We start from the raw sequence: 18,706 nt of genomic DNA, 5'->3' as shown, positions 1-18,706 counted from the left end.
AAGGTTAGGTAAGGTAGGAGAGGAGTCTTTTTTTTACTTTGCTTTGGTTCCGTCCAGCCCCTTTTCCCGACATTACCATGTTAAGGAATCATAAATTCCCTGTAAACGGTAATTTTCTCTTTCTGTCGTCCTTCCCCTGCACCTACGATCACATACTTTTTCACTCCACAGGGAGTTGAGATGCAGCAGGGTGTTGCGTTCCCTCCAAGAGGCGTATGTAACATAATGGGGGCTCATCCCGGGATTATTAAATCCACAGGACCACGCTGCTCTCTGTGATTGGTGTTTGAGGCGTGGTGTTAAGGTTGTGAGTTTGGGTGACTTAAGTTTACGTGTGTTCTGTAGGCTGCTGTGTACAAAATGGCTGCCACAGCCATCTCCAATTTTATTGAAGCAACCTCTGTTGATCGGTTGGAGGGGTTTAAAGTAGACCTTTGCACCATAGCTGACCATTATGGACTCTTCGTCCCTGAGAAAGCCCTAAAGTCTGAGCTTTTGGTGCTAGTCAGGGAGGGTTTAGGGGGAAAATAAATGTACTTCCTCATTCCCCATGATTATTTCTCCATCAGCGACTTTGTTTTTTTACGTCTGCCAAAACTGCGATTCACGTCCTACGACTCCCTCAAAGCTTTCAGTTCAGACACTTTCTTTTCTCTTATGTAAGTGCAAGGAAGTCTTGTATTACTGTGGAAACGTTACACTTCTAATTGAAGAACGTGTGGGAAAGCTGTCAGGCACACACACCTTCTGGGGGTAGTTTAAATATATTTACAAGGTGTCTCACCTCTCTTTGTGATTGTCTCCACCTGACCCTGCTTGCAGTCCTGTACCTTTGCCTGCCTGTGTTCGATTTTAAATAACTTTTGTTACTTCGACACTGCCTGCACTTGGGTCTTACCTTCACATCTGATAAAAGGGAAGGTTGCAGTACAGCAGGGATCATCTAGATATACACTGCTCAAAAAAATAAAGGGAACACTTAACACAATGTAACTCCAAGTCAATCACACTTCTGTGAAATCAAACTGTCCACTTAGGAAGACACTGATTGACAATACATTTCACATGCTGTTGTGCAAATGGAATAGACAACAGGTGGAAATTATAGGCAATTAGCAAGACACCCCAATAAAGGAGTGGTTCTGCAGGTGGTGACCACAGACCACTTCTCAGTTCCTATGCTTCCTGGCTGATGTTTTGGTCACTTTTGAATGCTGGCGGTGCTTTCACTCTAGTGGTAGCATGAGACGGAGTCTACAACCCACACAAGTGGCTCAGGTAGTGCAACTCATCCAGGATGGAGGCCGTAGGAGGGCAACAACCCAGCAGCAGGACCGCTACCTCCACCTTTGTGCAAGAAGGAGCAGGAGGAGCACTGCCAGAGCCCTGCAAAATGATCTCCAGCAGGCCACAAATGTGCATGTGTCTGCTCAAACGGTCAGAAAACGACTCCATGAGGGTGGTATGAGGGCCGACGTCCACAGGTGGGGGTTGTACTTACAGCCCAACACCGTGCAGGACGTTTGGCATTTGCCAGAGAACACCAAGATTGGCAATTTCGCCACTGGCGCCCTGTGCTCTTCACAGATGAAAGCAGGTTCACACTGAGCACATGTGACAGACGTGACAGTCTGGAGACGCAGTGGAGAACGTTCTGCTGCCTGCAACATCCTCCAGCATGACCGGTTTGGCGGTGGGTCAGTCATGGTGTGGCATTTCTTTGGGGGGCCGCACAGCCCTCCATGGGCTCGCCAGAGGTAGCCTGACTGCCATTAGGTACCGAGATGAGATCCTCAGACCCTTGTGAGACCATATGCTGGTGCGGTTGGCCCTGGTTTCCCTAATGCAAGACAATGCTAGACTCATTGGCTGGAGTGTGTCAGCAGTTCCTGCAAGAGGAAGGCATTGATGCTATGGACTGGCTTGCCCGTTCCCCAGACCTGAATCCAATTGAGCACATCTGGGACATCATGTCTCGCCTCCATCCACCAACGCCAGTTGCACCACAGACTGTCCAGGAGTTGGCGGATGCTTTAGTCCAGGTCTGGAGGAGATCCTCAGGAGACCATCCGCCACCTCATCAGGAGCATGCCCAGGCGTTGTAGGGAGGTCATACAGGCACGTGGAGGCCACACACATACTGAGCCTCATTTTGACTTGTTTTAAGGACATTACATCAAAGTTGGATCAGCCTGTAGTGTGGTTTTTCCACTTTAATTTGAGTGTGACTCAAATCCAGAACTCCATGGTTGATAAATTTGATTCCATTGAACATTTGTTGTGTGATTTTGTTGTCAGCACATTCAACTATGTAAAGAAAAAAGTATTTAATAAGAATAGTTCATTCATTCGATCTAGGATGTGTTATTTTAGTGTTCCCTTTATTTTTTTGAGCAGTGCTACTTACATCGAGGGCAACCAGTTGGGGGACCCTGCAGTACAGTGTGTGCTGGTAAATAACATTGCTTTAGGTGTTCTCACATTATATGGAGCAGAGGCAGGCATGCTAGTATGTGACTGAAATGTATCCCACTGACTTTACCTGCCCTGGAGATAAGACAACTGGGTGACAAGTTATCTTCTTACTCTAGAGATGTGCACTGTTAACTCCAAGTATCTTCTGTTATGAGCATCCTATTGAATCCTGTAGACGCTACTACATGTTTACACAGCGGTAGGTAACTTTGGTCCGGTTGGTCTGCAGAGACACAACTCATACAGTGGGGGAACAAGTATTTGATACACTGCCGATTTTGCAGGTTTTCCTACTTTCAAAGCATGTAGAGGTCTGTAATTTTTATCATAGGTACACTTCAACTATGAGACGGAATCTAAAAAAAATCCAGAAATCACATTGTATGATTTTTAAGTAATTAATTTGCATTTTATTGCATGACATAAGTATTTGATACATCAGAAAAGCAGAACTTAATATTTGGTACAGAAACCTTTGTTTGCTTACAGAGATATACGTTTCCTGTAGTTCTTGACTAGGTTTGCACACATGCAGCAGGGATTTTGGCCACTCCTCCCTAAAGTCTTCTCCAGATCCTTCAGGTTTCGGGCTGTCGCTGGGCAATACGGACTTTCAGCTCCCTCCAAAGATTTTCTATTGGGTTCAGGTCTGGAGACTGGCTAGGCCACTCCAGGACCTTAAGATGCTTCTTACGGAGCCACTCCTTAGTTGCCATGGCTGTGTGCTTCGTGTCGTTGTCATGCTGGAAGACCCAGCCACGACCATCTTCAATGCTCTTACTGAGGAAGGAGGTTGTTGGCCAAGATCTCGCGATACATGGCCCCATCCATCCTCCCTCAATACGGTGCAGTCGTCCTGTCCCCTTTGCAGAAAGCATCCCCAAAGAATGATGTTCCACCTCCATGCTTCACGGTTGGATGGTGTTCTTGGGGTTGTACTCATTCTTCTTCTCCTCAAACACGGCGAGTGGAGTTAGACCAAAAGCTCTATTTTTGTCTCATCAGGCACATGACCTTCTCCATTCCTCTCTGGATCATCAGATGGTCATTGGCAAACTTCAGACGGGCACTGGACATGCACTGGCTTAAGCAGGGGACCTTGCGTGCGCTGCAGGATTTTAATCCATGACGGCGTAGTGTGTTACTAATGGTTTTCTTTCAGACTGTGGTCCCAGCTCTCTTCAGGTCATTGACCAGGTCCTGCCGTGTAGTTCTGGGCTGATCCCTCACCTTCCTCATGATCATTGATGCCCACGAGGTGAAATCTTGCATGGGCCCAGACCGAGGGTGATTGACCGTCATCTTGAAACTTCTTCCATTTTCTAATAATTGCGCCAACAGTTGTTTCCTTCTCACCAAGCTGCTTGCCTATTGTCCTGTAGCCCATCCAGCCTTGTGCAGGTCTACAATTTATCCTGATGTCCTTTACACAGCTCTCTGGTCTTGGCCATTGTGGAGAGGTTGGAATCTGTTTGATTGAGTGTGTGGACAGGTGTCTTTATACAGGTAACGAGTTCAAAACAGGTGCAGTTAATACAGGTAATGAGTGGAGAACAGGAGGGTTCTTAAAGAAAACTAACGGTTCTGTGAGAGCCGGAATTCTTACTGGTTGGTAGGTGATTAAATACTTATGTCATGCAATAAAATGCAAATTAATTATTTAAAAATCATACAATGTGATTTTCTGGATTTTTGTTTTAGATTCCGTCTCTCACAGTTGAAGTGTACCTATGATAAAAATGACAGACCTCTACATGCTTTGTAAGTAGGAAAACCTGCAAAATCGGCAGTGTATCAAATACTTGTTCTCCCCACTGTACCTATGTGACCCCTTTGGGGTGTTGGTGGCAGGTTACATGAGTTAATTCTTAGGACATGGTTTGGAGATGGCACCCTCTGAGTTGAAGTTCATTAGGGAACACAGAGGTAACTCTTTGTCCCTAGCAAACTCGAAAGTACGGTGCGAGGGTTTCTTGTGGTTCCTGAAGCGCTGCCTATAAGCTTCAGGTACCAACTCATAAGCCCGCAAAACAGTTGTTTTAACTATATCGCACAGTAAACTGTCTTCCAGGGAGAGAGCGGCTACTAGGCAGCTAGCCTAGTGGTTAGAGCATTGGACTAGTAACCGAAAAGTTGCAAAATCAAATCCCCGAGCTGACAAGGTAAAAAATCTGTCGTTCTGCCCCTGAACAAGGCAGTTAACCCACTGTTCCTAGGCCGTCATTACAAATACGAATTTGTTCTTAACTGACTTGCCTAGTTAAATAAAGGTAAAATAAATACTTCCTGGGCTTTCCAAGACAACTTACATTGCAACAGGAGCGGCCACACGCTCAAACGCAGAGAAATAGGAATCAACTCCCGAAATGGAGGGACTAAAGCAATATTATTATTACTCACTTCGAAGTGGGAAGGTTGTGGAGTCACACTGGAGCCAGCGTCTAGCTCCAATTGTCGGATCCTCACCTCCTTGTCTATTTCCATTTTCCTAATTTCTAAATTAAACTCCAGCTGTCTTATCTTTAAGCTCCATTTCCAAACGGGCCAGCCTCAACTTTAGCCTAGCGGTCCCGTCTGAATGACACGAAGCAGAAGATAAAGGGTCGAATCGGAGCAATGTAAAGGGGGTACGCGCAACCCCATCCTCCGCGCTGTCCACCAACTTGGCATTGGAAGGTCTACCCGTCTCCTCTCCCGAAGCCTCCCTCTCATCTTTCAATGAGAAAATGCATACAATTATGTGGAATACCTGAAGGTCACCTTCTAAATTTGTCACAAATACACTTTATTGCACACTTTTAATTCCATGCACCTAGAAATAAAATGGTACTAAAATATAGGTATACGGATACTTTCTCGAAAGAATTACGTGTGTTACTGAAAGGAATGTGCTACATATTTATAAAACGTTCATGTATCGAGAGCTGCAGTGTGTGTCCTCACCCCTACCTGGGCTCGAACCAGGGACCCTCTGCACACATCTACAACTGCCTCCCACGAAGCATCGTTACCCATCGCTCCACAAAAGCCGCTATTACCGCGCACCCCGCTAACTAGCTAGCCATTTCACATCGGTTACACGAGGACGATCAGCTGTCCGTCCTGTCTCCCTGTAGTGCTGTCTTAGGCGTCTCACAGTACGGACATTGCAATTTATTGCCCTGGCCACATCTGCAGTCCTCATGCGTCCTTGCATCATGCCTAAGGCACGTTCACGCAGATGAGCAGGGACCCTGGGCATATTTCTTTTGGTGTTTTTCAGAGTTAGTACAAAGGCCTCTTTAGTGTCCTAAGTTTTCATAACTGTGACTTTAATTGCCTACCGTCTGTAAACTGTTAGTGTCTTAACGACCGTTCCAGAGGTGCATGTTCATGAATTGTTTATGGTTCATTGAACAAGCATGGGAAACAGTGTTTAAACACTTTACAATGAAGATCTGTGAATTTATTTGGATTTTTATGAATTATCTTTGAAAAAGGGACGTTTCTTTTTTTGCTGAGTTTATATATATTTCTTTGTGTGTATGGTTGCTTTTACGCACCACACCACAACGACAACGGCTGTTGTAAGTTTAGGGGGAGGCTTAATGGGAACAGAGTCAGTGCATCCATCTCTCCTGGAGCTTGTGTTTCTGCTCAAAGAGGTATTCAACACACATCAATCTGTAAGTGGAAATATGGTAGGCTATAACTAGCTATAACTATCCTGTCTCTTCTTGCCAAATGTGAACTGACACAGTCAGGAAGCATCTAAAACCCAGACAGTGCTAATATTTATGCTCTTATGGGCCCAGACTCATGCACCGACGTGCCAAAGGTTCCAGAATTGTTGCCATCAACAAGTAATTCCAAATTAATCAAGAGGTCAGGGCTGTCAGTATGTTGTTCAAGAACTCATTATGCCTAATGACTCAAAGATAGGGTAAATGCAGTTTTTATATGACAGGTTGACTGTGACTTGAATGTTTGGTTATGTTTATAGTACATTGTCCCTTTAAATGGTTATAGCATTTTTATAAAATGTTTAATAAGAACAAAATGTATTGGCACACACCACTCTCTCTCTCCCTTCATCACTCTCCCCCAATGGACCGCTCTTCTCCCCTCTCCCCATCAAGCCCTTCACTCCATCTTTGTGAAGTATGGTGTTGTTTCTTTCATTGACTCTCCATCATCCCTCAGGGGTTTTCAGTCTGTGAGATTATAGCTAAGTGGTCAGTTCGTTGTTGAGTATTCTGTGGGATGTGTCGAGGCGTGATACTGGACCCTGGGTTCCATTCCATTCTAAATACATTTAGATAAGAGCCATGCATTGATTGTGATCATATATGACATATTCGAAATGTACAGTGTATACCAAAACAAATATCACTATTTGCCATCTCAATGTGACCTCTTCATTGTAGACATTATGCTGTAAAGATATGGAATATATAATGGGATCCGGCATGAGACTGTATGTTTTCATATGGCACAAGAGCTCCACACCTAAACCTAGGCTTATACCAGTTATTCTAAACATGTAATACACAGACAGGTTAATTCATAACAGATGTTTATTTTATTAGACTTTACATATTACATGTCAAGTACACTATGCAACAGAGAGGAGCGAGAGTGTGTGTGGTGTGTGTGTGACATTAAGAGCAGATACAAACCATACACACCATGTTACAGAACCAGGCTGACTATGTATTGATATCACATACAGTGCACTCAGCTTATAGTGAATTCAGTATATAGTGATAGTTATCATATCAGAACTCAGGATAAACCCAGATGCAGACAGCTAGAGTCACATATGTTTATTGACCCAAACAGGGGGCAGGCAAAAACAGGTCAATGGCAGGCAGAGGTCTGTAATTCAGGGCAGAGTCAATAAGGTACAGAACAACAGGCAGGCTCGGGGTCAGGACAGGCAGAGGTTCGAAACAGGTCAGACTCAGGCAAGTACAAAACAGCAGGCAGGCTTAGTCAGGGCAGGCAGAATGGTCAGAACCGGAAACTAGGAAACAGAACTTGAGAAAGCAGCGAGATGGGAAAACACGCTGGTAAGACCTGACAAGACAAAACGAACTGGCAACAGACAACAGAGAACACAAGTATAAATACACTGGGATAATGAAGAGGATGGGCGACACCTAGGGGTGGAGACGAGCACAAAGACAGGTGAAACAGATCAGGGTGTGACAGAGGTAGTTGTCCTGCTCAGATGTAATCACTATCATCAGAGTGCACTGTACTCTGTTCCCTTCTCTCTTGCAGTATGGAAAACAGGTCAGCTGGGGCTCAGCGGCACCACTGAACCTCACCCAGTCCTCTCCTCATCCCATGCCACAGCCACAGTGGTGTTACAACACGCTACTCCTCTCAGTTAACACTTGGATCACAAGGCTCCCCACAGGATCCCTCCCATCTGGATGCAGTATGCCGGGTTTGGGATGCCGTCCCTCTCATTTCTGGTGAGGAGTGAGAGATTTCCACAAGCTCATCCTGATCTGGCTGAAATGAGAGTTTGGATCAAACCGTAATCACAATCTAACATAACGGATAAGCTAGGCAAGGGAGGCGGGACTAGGGGTACAGGCATATAGCGCAGCCTATCAGTGTTGAGGTGGAGCTCTAAAAATTCTAAAAGCCCTGAAGTCATCTAGCACTGAGTGGTACCCAAGGGAAGGCCACACACACACAGAACTCTATAGCAGGGGTTCTCAAACTTTTTCACTGGGGGAAGCATCCTGCAACTGTGCACACAGTGTCTATTTCTTTGGTTACAAGCACTGTTCATGACACAAACAGTTCACACCCCTCTTGTTGGTGGTTAAGGTTTTTGTTGGTTTAAAGCTTACTTCCTGCATTTCTACACACGTAATCATTGGGTGCAGAGAACATTTTGCAGTTTTAAAGCAAATTTTCTGGCAATTCTATACATTTTGCCATGTCTAATGTGTGTATTCATGTATTTGAGTGACTCATGTTACAACAAAATCTTTGGGTAAAAACCTAGCTAAAAAACATTAGCTGACATGGGCTAGTTGATCTGGACATTTCTGGCAAGTTATAAATAGCTCTAAATATGCAATGACTGACAAGAGGAAAATTGATGATGCACTACCCAATGTCAAAATTGCACGTTGTGCATTCTACTATTACAACTTTCAAGAGTAAGTTGAAAGCTGGACTGACATCCCCCCCAAAAACATAACAATACCCCCATCCAACAAAAAAAATATGCTTTTGGGAGGGACCCCTGCCAACACCTTGTGTCCCCACAGTTTGGGAACCACTGATCTATAGGGATATGTCCTGCTGGGGGATGGGCATATCCGAATTCAGTCTGAAGGTGTGTATGGGTGGGTAATGGTAGGGTGGGGGCAAGGATGCAGAGGGGCTCTCATCCCTGGGTGATCTGATTAGTTTGGCCAGTGATTCACTAAGGTTCACTGAGTTCTCCCTGTCCTCATGTTGCCCTGTGCCCTCAGGTGTGTTTTGTGTGTGTAAGACTGTGTGTGGGTCTGCATACTCCCTTTCTAGGGTTGAGTTTACATTCCCAAAATGTGCTGCTGTGTCTGTTGTTTTCTAAAAACAAACACACACGCACACAACACAACACACACACACACCACCACACCACAACACACACCCCACACACACACACACACACACACACACACACACACACACACACACACACACAACACACACAACACACGAGCCAGGGTGGCAGGTAGCCTAGCAGATCAAATCAAATGTATTTGTCACATACACATGGTTAGCAGATGTTAATGCGAGTGTAGCGAAATGCTTGTGCTTCTAGTTCCGACAATGCAGTAATAACCAACGAGTAATCTAACCTAACAAATCCACAACTACTACCTTATACACACACAAGTGTAAAGGGATAAAGAATATGTACATAAAGATATATGAATGAGTGATGGTACAGAACGGCATAGGCAAGATGCAGTAGATGGTATAGAGTACAGTATATACATATGAGATGAGTAATTAGGGTATAAAACATAAAGTGCATAGTTTAAAGTGGCTAGATACATGTATACATAAAGATGGCAAGATGCAGTAGATGATATAGAGTACAGTATATACATATACATATGAGATGAGTAATGTAGGGTATGTAAACATTATATTAAGTGGCATTGTTTAAAGTGGCTAGTGATACATTTTTACATACATTTCCATCAATTCCCATTATTAAAGTGGCTGGAGTTGAGTCAATATGTTGCAGCAGCCACTAAATGTTAGTGGTGGCTGTTTAACAGTCTGATGCCTTGAGATAGAAGCTGTTTTATAGTCTCTCGGTCCCTGCTTTGATGCACCTGTACTGACCTCGCTGGATGATAGCGGGTGTAACAGGCAGTGGCTCGGGTGGTTGTTGTCCTTGATGTATTTATGGCCTTCCGTGTACATCGGGTGGTTTTGTTCCTGGAGGGCAGGGTTTGCCCGGTGATGCGTTGTGCAGATCCACTACCCTCTGGAGAGCCTTACGGTTGTGGGCGAGCAGTTGCCGTACCAGGCGGTGATACAGCCCAACAGGATGCTCTCGATTGTGCATCTGTAGAGTGCTTTTGGTGACAAGCCGAATTTCTTCAGCCTCCTGAGTTGAAGAGACGCTGCTCGCGCTTCTTCACAACGCTGTCTGTGTGGGTGGACCAATTCAGTTTGTCCGTGATGTACGCCGAGAAACTTAAAACTTACTACCCTCTCCACTACGTGTCCCATGTGGATAGGGGGTGCTCCCTCTGCTGTTTCCTGAAGTCCACAATCATCTCCTTTGTTTGGTTGACGTTGAGTGTGAGGTTATTGTCCTGACACACACTCCGAGGGCCCTCACTCCTCCCTGTAGGCCGTCTCGTCGTTGTTGGTAATCAAGCTACCACTAGTGTCGTCCGCAAACTTGATGATTGAGTTGGAGGTGTGTGTGGGTGAACAGGGAGTACAGGAGAGGGCTCAGAACGCACCCTTGTGGGGCCCCAGTGTTGAGGATCAGCAGAGTGGAGATGTTGTTACCTATCCTCACCACCTGGGGCGGCCCGTCAGGAAGTCCAGTACCCAGTTACACAGGGCGGGGTCGAGACCCCCAGGGTCTCGAGCTTGATGACGAGTTTGGAGGGTACTATGGTGTTAAATGCTGAGCTGTAGTCGATGAACAGCATCCTCACATAGGTATTCCTCTTGTCCAGATGGGTTAGGGCAGTGTGCAGTGTGGTTGCGATTGCGTCGTCTGTGGACCTATTGCGGTAAGCAAATTGGAGTGGTCTAGTGTCAGTAGTGGGGGAGGTGATATGGTCCTTGACTAGTCTCTCACAGCACTCATGATGACGGAAGTGAGTGCTACGGGCGGTAGTCGTTTAGCTCAGTTACCTTAGCTTTCTGGGAACAGGAACAATGGTGGCCCTCTTGAATCATGTGGGAACAGCAGACTGGGATAAGGTATTGATTGAATATGTCCGTAAACACACCAGCGAGCTGGTCTGCGCATGCTCTGAGGATGCGGCTGGGAATGCCTCTGGCCTGCAGCCTTGCGAGGGTTAACACGTTTAAATGTTTTACTCACCTCGGCTGCAGTGAAGGAGAGCCCGCAGGTTTTGGTAGCGGGCCGTGTCAGTGGCACTGTATTGTCCTCAAAGCGAGCAAAAAAGTCATTTAGTCTGTCTGGGAGCAAGACATCCTGGTCCGCAACGGGGCTGGTTTTCTTTTTGTAATCCATGATTGACTGTGGACCCTGCCACATACCTCTTGTGTCTGAGCTGTTGGATTGTTACTCTACTTTGTCTCTATACTGGCACTTAGCTTGTTTGATTGCCTTGCGGAGRGAATAGCTACACTGTTTGTATTCGGTCATGATTGCCCGTCACCTTGCCCTGGTTAAAAGCAGTGGTTCGCGCCTTCAGTTTCGGCGAATGCTGCCATCAATCCACGGTTTCTGGTTTGGGAATGTTTTAATCGTTGCTGTGGGTATAACGTCGCAGATGCACTTTCTAATGAACTCGCTCACCGAATCAGCGTATTCCTCAATGTTGTTGTTGGACGCAATGCGGAACATATCCCAATCCACGTGATCGAAGCATCTTTAGTTAGAGCATTGAGCCAGTAACCGAAAGGTTGCTTTTTTTAATCTCCGAGCCAATAAGGTGAAAAATATGTCTGTGCCCTTGAGCAAGGCACATAACCCTAATTTCTCCAGGGTTGCTGTTGATAATGGCAGACCCTGGCCGTGACCCCACTCTCAGAGGTTGTCTCAGAGGTTGTCTCAGGATATCCAAAAAACACATTTCCAATTCAAACATGCATATAATTGATACTTCTACATGTGTGAAATAGGACAAATATAAGCACCCACCTAAGTATTATTATCATTACCAGTAGCCTAGCGGCTAGGGGCATTGGGCCAGTAACTGAAAAGTCGCTGGTTCGAATCACCGAACTAACTAGATGAGCAAGAACGTCTGCTAAATTACTAAAATGTAGCATACCAGTCAAAGTTTGAACACACCTACTCATTCAAGGGGTTTTCTTTATTTTTACTATTTTCTACATTGTAGAATAATACTGAAGACATCAAAACTATAAAATAACACATATGGAATCATGTAGTAACCAAAAAAGTGTTAGATTCTTCAAAGTAGCCACCCTTTGTCTTGATGACAGCTATGCACACTCTTGGCATTCTCCCAACCAGCTTCTTGAGGAATGCTTTTCCAACAGTCTTGAAGGAGTTCACACATATGCTGAGCACTTGTTGGCTGCTTTTCCTTCACTCTGCGGTCTAACTCAACCCAAACCATCTCATTTGGGGTGACAGGTAGCCTAGTGGTTAGAGCATTGGGCCAGTAACTGAAAGGTTGCTAGATTGAATCCCCGAGCTGACAAGGTAAAAATCTGTCGTTCTTCCCCTGAAAAAGGCAGTTAACCCACTGTTCCTAGGCCGTCATTTTAAATAAGAATTTATTCTTAACTGACTTGCTTAGTTAAATAAAGATAAATAAAATAATTGGGATGAGGTTGGGTGATTGTGGAGGCCAGGTCATCTGATGCAGCACTCCATCACTATCTTTCTAGTTCAAATAGCCCTTACACAGCCTAGAGGTGTGTTTTGGGTAATTGTCATGTTGAGAAACAATAGTTACACTAAGTGCGAACCATATGCGATGGCGTATCGCTGCAGAATGCTGGTTAAATGTGCCTTGATTTCTAAATAAATCACAGACAGTGTCACCAGCAAAGCTCCCCCACACCATCACACTTCGTCCTCCATGCTTCACGTGGGAAACCACACATGCAGAGATCATCCGATCACCTACTCTGCATCTCACAAAGACACAGCCGGTTGGATTCTTGGGCCGACTCTCTTCTCTGTATACATCAATGATGTCGCTCTTGCTGCTGGTGAGTCGCTGATCAACCTCTACGCAGACGACACCATTCTGTATACTTCTGGCCCTTCTCTGGACACTGTGTTAACAACCCTCCAGACGAGCTTCAATGCCATACAACTCTCCTTCCGTGGCCTCCAACTGCTCTTAAATACAAGTAAAACTAAATGCATGCTCCTCAACCGATCGAAGCCGGCACCTGCCCGCCCGTCCAGCATCACTACTCTGGACGGTTCTGACTAAAAATACCTAGGTGTCTGGTTAGACTGTAAACTCTCCTTCCAGACTCACATAAAACATCTCCAATCCAAAGTTAAATCTAGAATTGGCTTCCTATTTCGCAACAAAGCATCCTTCACCCATGCTGCCAAACATACCCTCGTAAAACTGACCATCTTACCGATCCTCGACTTCGGCGATGTCCTTTACAAAATAGCCTCCAACACCCTACTCAACAAATTGGATGCAGTCTATCACAGTGCCATCCGTTTTGTCACCAAGGCCCCATGTACTGCCCACCACTGCGACCTGTACGCTCTCGTTGGCTGGCCCTCGCTTCATGCTCGTCGCCAAGCCCACTGGCTCCAGGTCATCTACAAGACCCTGCTAGGTAAAGTCCCGCCTTGTCTCTACTCGCTGCTCAACATGGCAGCACCCACCCGTAGCACGCGCTCCAGCAGGTATATCTCACTTGTCACCCCCAGGGTCAGTTCCTCCTTTGGCCGCCTCTCCTTCCAGTTCTCTTCCAAATCTCTGAAACTGCCAGTAACTGAAAGGTTGCTAGATTGAATCCCCGAGCTGACAAGGTAAAAATCTGTCGTTCTGCCCCTGGAAAAGGCAATCTAGCAACCTTTCAGATCACTGCACCTGTACATAGCCCATCTATAAATAGCCCAAACAACTACCTCTTCCCCTATTGTATTTATTTATTTATTTGTTTATTTTGCTCCTTTGCACCCCAGTATTTCTACTTTGCACACTCATCTACTGTCAAATATACCATTCCAGTGTTTTAATTGCTATATTGTATTTACTTCGCCACCATGGCCTATTTATTGCCTTTACCTCCCTTATCTCACCTCATTTGCTCACATTGTATATAGACTTTTTTTTCTACTGTATTATTGACTGTATGTTTGTTTTACTCCATGTGTAACTCTGTGTTGTTATATGTGTCGAACTGCTTTGCTTTATCTTGGCCAGATCGCAGTTGTAAATGAGAACTTGTTCTCAACTTGCCTACCTGGTTAACCAACGGTGCAGTTAGAGAAGAAGAAAATATTTACCAAGTAGACTAAAATAAAAAGTAATAATAAAAGTAACACAATTAGAATAACAATAACGAGGCTTTATACAGGGGGCACCGGTACCGAGTCAGTGTGCGGGGTTACAGGCTAGTTGAGGTAATCAGGTGGGCTGAAGTGACTATGCATAGGTAACAAAACAACAGCGAGTAGCAGCAGTGTACAAAGGGAGGGGGGGGGTCAATGTAAATTGTCCGGTGGCGATTTTATGAATTGTTCAGCAGTCTTATGGCTTGGGTAGAAGCTGTTGGGAGGCCTTTTGGTCCTAGACTTGGCGCTCCGATACCGCTTGCCGTGCGGTAGCAGAGAAAACAGTCTATAACTGTTATAACTGGGTTATTGGAGTCTGACAATGTTATGGGCTTTCCTCTGACACCGCCTATTATATAGGTCCTGGATGGCAGGAAGCTTGGCCCCAGTGATGTACTGGGCCGTTCGCACTACCCTCTGTAGTGCCATATGGTCAGATGCCGAGCAGTTGCAATATCAGGCGGTGATGCAACCAGTCAGGATGCTCTCGATGGTGCAGCTGTAGAACCTTTTGAGGATCTGGGGACCCATGCCAAATCTTTTCAGTCTCTTGAGGGGGAAAAGGTTTTGTCGTGCCCTCTTCACGACTGTCTTGGTGTGCTTGGACCATGATAGTTCGTTGGGGACTTGGACACCAAGGAACTTGAAACTCTCGACCCACTCCACGTACAGCCCCATCGATGTTAATGGGGGCCTGTTCGGTCAATAAGAGCAGACGAAGGATATCAAGGATCTGGAAAGATTCTGTATGGAGGAAAGGGCTAACATCCTTCCCAACATGTTCTTCAAGCTTATAAAACATTTTAGCAAAAGTCTCAGTGTCATTATCCTCGCAGGGGGAGGTATTGAAAATGGGTGTGGCAAAAATTTTGACCTCTATCTTTTTAGATTTTTGGTATTGCTTGTTAAACTACATTTATTTCTCTGAGCAATTGTATTAGTATAAAATAATTTCCCTTTTTACTTAGCTCAGTATTTATTTTATTCATTTATACAGATTTTTTGCTTACATTTATGAAGATTTTGTTGTGTTACGGTCACATATTTCTCTCTACTATAAATGGGAATACTTGAACATATTTCCTAAATTCAAATCAATTGGAGCTGATATCCTGGTGTTTTTACAGTTTTTTATGTACAACAATGAAAATTCCACAAAAGCTAGTTATTTAAATAAAAAAACTTGGTGGGAGCGCAAAGTTTCAAAAATAAATTTGGCCCACGGGCCGCCAGCTAAGGAACCCTGCTGTAGAGGTTTCCTTCTTTTCACTCTATCATTTACCATAGTATTGTGGGGTAACTACAATGTTGTTGATCCATTCTCAGTTTTCTCATATCACAACCATGTTTTAAAATCACCATTGGCCTCATGGTGAAATCCCTGAGCAGTTTCCTTCCTCTCCGGCAACTGAGTTAGGAAGCACACCTGTATCTTTGTAGTGACTGGGTGTATTTATTGATACACCATCTAAAGCCTAATTAATAACTTCACCATGCTCAAATAGATATTCACCGTCTGCTCTTTTTTAAAATTGTATTATTCATACCAATCGGTGCCCTTCTTTGCGAGGCATTGAAAAACCTCCCTGCTCTTTGTGGTTGAATCTGTGCTTGAAATTAATTCATGCTCATAACGCTTATCTGAGAGAGCGAGAGAGATATAGAGAGGCTAACCCAGTCCCTGGGGTCGAGGGGGTACAACAGTGCGTCGGCCAGGCGGGCGGTCTCTTGGGAATGGACGCTACATCCCACTAGAAGGCCAAACAGAACAGGACAGGAAGAGTAAGTACATTGTTTTGGAGGCAGGAATGCAGACGGCAGTGGAGATGGAATAATGGCCCCAAGACTTTAAAAAGGAAACACTTTCATTGTAAAGACGTTAGGGTGGAGTCACATCCTGCCTAAGACAAAAGTGGCATATATCTAAACTATACTATATTCACTCAGTCCATATTGTATAGGTCTATCAATCTCTCTCGCTCTCCCTTTTGCTCACTCTCCCTCTTACCCCCTCCCCCTTCTCTCTACAGTTTGCCTTTTTTTGTTACCATTCCAGACGTTTTTTTCTCTTTTCCTCCGTTTCTCCTTCCCTCAGTTATTGTTGTTTTGGATAAGGAGGCCCTATAAATCAGTCAGCACCTGGCATTGCATTGATTAGGAACAAGCAATGGACAAAACAAATACCTTTAAAAAAAACTTTGCAAATCTACCATCACTAGACCAATACCGCCAGTCGTTATAGCTCGAACAGTATAGCGGAGATTAGGTAAGAGTCACACATGGTAGACATATTGGGGAGTGTAACTGTGTGTGTGCGTGTGCGTGCGTGCTTGAGAGAGAGAGAGGTTTTCATCTGCACGTCTCTAGGAAAATACTAGTGCTTTAGGACAAATTATTTAACTAGGCAAGCCAGTTAAGAACAAAATCTTATTTACAATGATGGCCTACACCGGCCAAACCTGGACGATGCTGGGCCAATTGTGCGCTGCCCTATGGGACTTCCAATCACGGCCGGTTGTGATACAGCCTGAATGGCAAAGAAGAGGGCTAATCAGATCCAGTGCTGCCGTTGGCTGCCCAGTCCCACAGAAGCTCTTCATCCTCTCCTGAGAACAAACAGTACCTATCATATCACATATAGTACACAGATTATATGGAGTTGACATAAAACACATTCTCATCTTCAACAACAACCTATTTATCCTCTACCAAGGACATTGAGAGCTGATAGAAAACGAATTACTAACAACCTGTACAACCTATTACAAGAGTACAAAGGAGAGATGCCCACGTAATCTGATCAGACCAGTGACGGATCAAACTGATTGCTTCCTGTGTGGGTGTCAATCACCATCAAATGAGGCTGCCAATGAGGCATCATCATACAGGTTTCCTCTCACCTGTTCACTAATGGACTTCAACTCAGAGGGTCCTGGAAGGATACAAGCCATCTCCAAACAATGTCCTAAGAATTAACACATGTAACCTGCCACCAACACCCCGAAGGGGTCACATATGTATTTTGTGTCTCTGCAGACCAACCAGAACAAGGTCAACTACTGGTATGTAACTACTAACTGGCTACAGGATTCGATAGAATGCGCATTGCTCATAACAGAACAAACTTGGAGTTAACAGTGCAAMATCTCTAGAGTAAGAAGATAACTTGTCACCCAGTTGTCTTATCTCCAGGGCAGGTRAAGTCAGTGGGATACATTTCAGTCACATACTAGCATGCCTGCCTCTGCTCTATATAATGTGAGAACACCTACAGCAATGTTATTTACCAGCACACACTGTACTGCAGGGTCCCCCAACTGGTAACCCCCCAATGTCATTTCTATCTAGTTGATGATCTCTGCTGTACTTAAATGTAGAGGCGAGAATGCCTTCAAAATACATTTTAGACAGAAAATACATTAAGTTACATGCAGAAAACTAAATAAAAAAAGGAACCAAAATAATGGGAGATTCGGTTATATCGGACCTTACTAACTGCATGAAACCAAAAGAGACAACCCTGCTCAGCTCTTGTATGCAAATAAATGGTCACTGACTATGTTAGTAATGCCCCTATAAGTAGGCTAGGCTGTTGGTAGGAAATAGCAATACCAACTTTTGTCCTATTATGAATGGAAAAGAGATGTAACCCTATCTGAGTAAAGACACCAAGGCCATTGCCCCACCTTAGAATACCTTGTGAATCCTCCCCTGACATGAGAGACCCGCTATGGCGTAGAGTAGGCCAGGAGGATAAACTGAAAAACCTAAACTACACCAAAGAAAACGATGGCAGAGCCACAAAAGTACTTCTGTGCAAGGGTGTTTATTTACATAGTGATTCCAGAAGAAAACCAGTACTGCCACCAAAAGCATACATTATGGGACAGCTTAAATAAAAATATAATAAAAAATAAAAATAAACAATGCATCAACAACAATCAAAATGTCCCCCACTTGAACTGATAGAGGCTCCTTTTGTAGGGGAAGCCCCTCCCATCAGAACATACCAAACACTAATTAATTAAGCAATTACCAACATCCAAGCCTACCTTTTTCACTCAGATAAACATATCATGAACTATATCTTTGCACCTTTGCAATTAATTTATCATGAAACAATATAACATATTTACAAAACCCATCACGGCTGTCTTCCAATACGCCCATTCCCATGAACGAGCCATTCGGGACAGGCACTACAAAGCCAGACCGATTGCCGTAGCTCTGGTCCTTTTCCAAGCATACCCGGAAGCTACAGAGACGGGGAGAGAGGAACAGTAACAAACAAACAAACAGTGCGCTCATCCATGACATTGATAAGTACAATAAACGTTGCTTAAATTAAACATGAACGCTTGTCTGTATATTCTTTATACCATAACCAACGGTTACTGACGGGAGGTAAGAATAAAGTGTGTAATGTATGTACTAAGAAGTTAACTTGTGTGTCGACCCACATTGCTAACGTAGCTGATAACGGAGCGGGTAGTGGGCGAT

Source organism: Salvelinus sp. IW2-2015, linkage group LG3 (assembly GCF_002910315.2).
Source record: "Salvelinus sp. IW2-2015 linkage group LG3, ASM291031v2, whole genome shotgun sequence".
Taxonomy (NCBI): Eukaryota; Metazoa; Chordata; class Actinopteri; order Salmoniformes; family Salmonidae; genus Salvelinus; species Salvelinus sp. IW2-2015.
This window is presented reverse-complemented; position numbering follows the sequence as displayed.